Here is a 5,910-nt window from a genome sequence, read left to right as displayed (position 1 = left end):
CACGTATTTTAATTTAAAATTAAAGATAACATAATTAATTTTCTTTGTCTGTAAAAATTGAAAATATTAAGTTCCGAAATCTCAATTATTTAAATCAAATCATATAAAATTCTTATTATTTTACAATTACTAAACTATATAACTTAAATATAGAAAATACCTCAATAATCATAAAATTGAATAAGAATCTTAATTTATTTCAAACTCAATTAATCAAAACTTACTTTAATTATCTTTAATAAAGAAATTTCTGAAATTAAAGCTATAAATAAATAATTAAACTTGAAATTAATTTATAATAAAATTTTCAAAAATTCTAGGACTTACACTAAACATCAAAAAGTAGTTTTTTATAAGGCATTTACATCCGCAGCTGCACGTAACTCCTTTATTGTCTTCTTCTCAGTGGAATATAAACTTTATTTTCAGCAACATATGCTGGCTTCCCGGAAAGCACAGACAGGTACTACAAGGTCTCTCCACAATACACGCTACTTATCAATCACAATGCAATAAAAATACAGTCATATGCATAACCATAAATAATTCATAATATTGATACAATACCTTTTTCGAAGCATCACAGTCTCAAAAATATCTGGATTTATCACGAGCCTAGTACCATACATAATGTTTTATAAGATATTGATACCTATGGATAACAATCCTTGCTTAAATGAGTTGTACAATTATACATGACAGAAAAATTACCGAATAGAAAGTAACCAAAAGTGTTTTTAGACTTAAAAAAATATCTATAATCTACAGTGAACCTAATTAATTAGTATAAAAATTATTTCAGCAATGAGCTATAAAAATAAAAAAGTATTTATTGCAAATAAAAAGTAATATAGTAGCAAAAATATAGTTTGAAATTATATATTAATTAATTAATTGTTGTGTAATTCAACATAGAATTTACAATCAAAAGATATAACAAATTGGTGATACAATTTATTCACGTGCATATAATAATACTTTTTTATCACTTCAAATTTTAATTTCTAGAATGCGAGCCATTTGCCGGAATTATTATTATCATTTTCTATAATTCACTTGTAATTTCACATGATAAAAAGTATTAACACAATACTTATAATTTTATTACCACTACATGTAGTATCACATCCTAAAATTTAAAAATAAAAAATTACTATTATATATAGTATCACACTGTAAAATTTAAAACTAAAAATACTAATTGAATCACGTCTTAGTAATTAGTAAAAATAGCTATAATAAGATATAACTATTTGATAGTGATCAAATCCTCACATAACTCGAAAAGTCTTTACTCTTGTAAATTGAAAAATAATTACCAATAGCTGCTACTCACCTGTTGCTACAAAACCCTTGATCTGATCCACCATCTCTCCAAGAATAACAATATTAAGCTTTAAACTGTAGAAAAAATATAAATTATTTATAAAATAGAAAAATTTCTTATATAAAAATATTAAGTGTTGAGTAAGGGCATAAAAAATTACACCCGTCATTCTCAATATAAATGACTAACATGTCAATAAGTTTGCTATCTTTCACATATTTTCTCTCACCCTCTACATCGATTATAACTCCAACAACGTCTAAAATAAATATCAAACAAAAGATTGTGAACAAATCACCCGTCTTAGTAATATTTTGTCATAAAACAAAAAAAAAACTAACTTATATACATGATATGAACCATACACATATACCAACCAAAAAAAGATGTTGAGGAGAGTATCCCATAATTTTCCTAAAAAGGACCAACTTAAAACCATATAAAGGTATTACATCATAGAAAGAGGGTAAGACAGCAGTCTTTGCTTGAAAAAATAATCGAAAATGATGTGATCTTGTGCGGTACAACACACAGTTGTTGTTAAATCCAAAGTATGCAAAAATATTTTTTTACAAAGCAAAATATTTTATTAATTCTGTCCCAAGTGCATTGACGACTACGGATTCTATGTGCCAAGGTATAATTCAAATTAATTCTTTAATATTCACGCTCTACATACTCTTTATCTAAGAAAATTATGGTATAAACTAATCATTTGTATTATTTTTTGAGAAATTTTATTGTTGATTTTTGATCCATCATTCATGATTTAGTTAGCCTAATCCATTAAAGATAATTAAATTTAAGTATGGCTAACCATCTCTTTTTTAACATAACATAAATCAAGAGTTAAACTTAATTAACCAAATGAAAAGATTTCATTGTCATTGAGAGGTGGATAGGTATAGCAAAGTGACATAGTATTTTTTATGGGTTATGCTATTTGGGGTTGTGATATGCTGTTAAACTAATCTCCCATGTGAAATTGAGACTCTTGAATAAACCATTAAAAAAATAATTGCGTCCAATTCAATAATAACATACTATAGACAACTTAAGTATTGGTATAATTTATGTAATATATTGTTCTTGAATTTTAATTTATTTGGTGAATAATAGGTACAACATTTACGTAAGGGTGATTGGTGGACGAAATTGTGATTCAACATCCTTAAGTTTGTATGGAATCTATCTTTTGAGCTTTAGTATGAATATACCCTTAGGACACTGTTTATTTTGAGATGAAGGCTTCTAAGGGGCAGCACCTGTGTGAGGTTTTTTTTATTGGAATTCACAACTCCGTTCAACTAACCAGCAAGTGTACTGGGTCGTCCAAGTAATAACCTTACGTGAGTAAGGGTCGAATCCACAGAGATTGTTGGTATGAAGCAAGCTATGGTCACCTTGCAAATCTCAGTTAGGCGGATTAAACATTTGTAATAGTGATAATTGGATTGTTTTAATAAAAAGGAATAATAAAAGGGATAGAGATACTTATGCAGATTCATTGGTGGGAATTTCAGATAAGCGGAATGGAGATGCTGTAGAGCTCTCGGACGCCTGCCTTCCCATTGCTTCTACTCAATCCTTCTTACTCCTTTCCATGGCAAGCTTTGTATAGGGGTTCACTATCAGCTGTGGCTACTTTCATTCCTCTCGGGGAAATAACCTGTGCGGCTGTCACTCGCACAGCTAACCAGTCTGGAGGCATCACCCATGGTTGATAGCTACATCCCATCCTCGCAGTGAAAGCTATGCACGCACTCTGTCACAGTACGGCCAATCACCGGTTGGTTCCCGCTCCTACTGGAATAGAATCTCTCTTTTGCGTTTGTCACTAACGCCCAGCAGGTTAAAGTTTGAAGCCCGTCACAGTCATTCATGAACGGAATCCTACTCGGAATACCACAGACAAGGTGAGACTTTCCGGATTCCCAGGATCCTACTCGGAACACCACAGACAAGGTTGGACTTTCCGGATCCAGATGAATGCCGCCATCTATCTAGCTTATACCACGAAGATTCTGTTGGGGAATCTAAGAGATACACATTCAAGCTTTGTTGCATGTAGAACGTAAGTGGTTGTCAATCACGCGCGTTCATCAGTGAGAATAATAATGAGGGTTATCTAACTCATCATCATTCATCATGTTCTTGAGTACGAATGAATATCTTGGAATAAGAATAAGATAGAGAATTGAATAAAAGAAAATAGAACTTCATTAATCTTTGAGGTACAGCAGAGCTCCACACCCTTAATCTATGGTGTGCAGAAACTCCACCGTTGAAAATACATAAGTAAAAGAAGGTTCAGGCATGGCCGAATGGCCAGCCCCCTAAACGTGATCACAGGATAGAAAATACCATCCAGGATGTCTAATACAATAGTAAAAGGTCCTATATATACTAGACTAGCTACTAGGGTTTACATGAGTAAGTAATTGATGCATAAATCCACTTCCGGGGCCCACTTGGTGTGTGTTTGGGCTGAGCTTGATCAATCCACGTGTAGAGGCATTTCTTGGCGTCAAACTTCAGGTTATGACGTGTTTTGGGCGTTTGACTCCGGATCATGACGTTTTTCTGGCGTTTTACTCCAGACAGCAGCATGAACTTGGCGTTTAACGCCAAGTTACGTCATCATTCTTCGAATAAAGTATGGACTATTATATATTGCTGGAAAGCCCTGGATGTCTACTTTCCAACGCCGTTGAGAGCGTGCCAATTGGAGGTCTGTAGCTCCAGAAAATCCATTTCGAGTGCAGGGAGGTCAGAATCCAACAGCATCAGCAGTCCTTTTGTCAGCCTTCTTCAGAGTTTTGCTCAAATCCCTCAATTTCAGTCAGAATTTACCTGAAATCACAGAAAAACACACAAACTCATAGTAAAGTCCAGAAATGTGAATTTAACATAAAAACTAAGGAAAACATCCCTAAAAGTAGCTTAATCATCCTAAAAACTATATAAAAACAATGCCAAAAAGCGTATAAATTATCCGCTCATCAGTGATTAACCACACAGACGCTGCCTCTTTTGTTTTGTTCGATGGAAAAGCTGCAAAGTTTCTTGGAGTTTCTGCGAGTGACCTTAGGCAGTCTTGTGTGACCAAGGTTTAATGTCATATTCACTTTTTTTTGTTATTTATTCTGAACTCTACCGTAATGTTTATTATTTATGAGAGCATGAATGAACTTTTTTCTGCTAAATGTGAAGGGTCTTGAAAAAAATTCTTACCCCAAAGAGATTAATAAGCTTAGGGATATTAAGTTCATCTTCAAAGTACAACTTAATATGAGAAATATGAACTCTTATGAGCCATACGTGATTCATGTGCTGAGGATGACTAATGAGAATTCTTTGGTCTCTGCTTTCCTATATAAATACAATCCTGACTCTGTAATCTCCTCCTGCTAATAACTTTCTCTTTGGTTTTTGTATCACAAAAACAGATCAACCAAATTTTGATGATGTCTTTTTATTGAATTAATTATTTTGTAGGATCCTTTGTTGCATGAAAATTCTGAGCTACTGAACCTGTCTACTAGTCCATACGAACCTTCTAAAGTTCGTGTCAAATAATTTGCAATTTAAATAGTTACAATGATACTCTTAGTTTATATATTAACTAAAATATTATTATCCATATTATTGTTGGTATAGAATGGCATATCCCAGGCGCATGAGAGTGAGTCTAAAATGAAAACTCCATCATCAGAGCTAAGAAACATATGGAAGAGGCTTGAAATAAGTTAGTTTCATCCAAATCTAAAAAAGGGAAGTGGATTGTGATGGATGACTAAATCATCATGTCTCTAGGCAATTCAATTTATAATATATGGGAATAGTTTATTTAAACTATTATTTGAATGAACTATGGTCCTTTGAGAGAGATTCGAATCAACTATATATGAGTAGTTTATTTTTTTTAATCTTTGTGTTGACCTTAATTTTTAAATTAGAACCTGATACACGAGTTGTTTGGTTTATTTGTTTATTTAATCCAAGACTTGAGTGAGTTTTCTTTCAATAAATATTTATTATTATTATTATTATTTTTGTTATTATACGATTTGGAGTAATAATAAGCTTTAATTTTGCTGCACATACTTACAAAACAAAAATATTCACTAAATATAGCTTTAACTTCTTCTTGGATATTAGATTATCAAATCAAAAATACTACTGAATATAACCTATTGAGTTGAGTACATAAATAAGACTAACTTCACAAAGAGAAATAATTAGTCATGTTTTTTATTCTACGACTTATAGTCAAACAAAATAATTAGTCATATTTATTATCCTACTGCTTATTTTTAAACCTTGCATCAAGGGAGAATAGAGAATGAGATATGCGAGGGAGGAGCACAAAACTGTGGGTGTGTCTTCTGGTGTATGAGAAAAGAAAGTGGCTGCTGAGTGAGAGTGATTGTTAAGATTTTGGTATTGTGTGTAACTACGACTCACCGAAGTAAGTTAAGTTATATTTATATGAATTTTTAAATGGAAATTTTTTATTTCTCTCAAAAAAAAATTTATTTGAAATAAAATAATTTCTTTTATTCTTTCCAACAAATTATAAC

This window comes from Arachis stenosperma, chromosome 10 (genome assembly GCF_014773155.1).
Source record: "Arachis stenosperma cultivar V10309 chromosome 10, arast.V10309.gnm1.PFL2, whole genome shotgun sequence".
NCBI classification, from domain to species: Eukaryota; Viridiplantae; Streptophyta; class Magnoliopsida; order Fabales; family Fabaceae; genus Arachis; species Arachis stenosperma.
The sequence above is the reverse complement of the archived record's forward strand: the minus strand, read 5'-3'. Positions refer to the sequence as shown.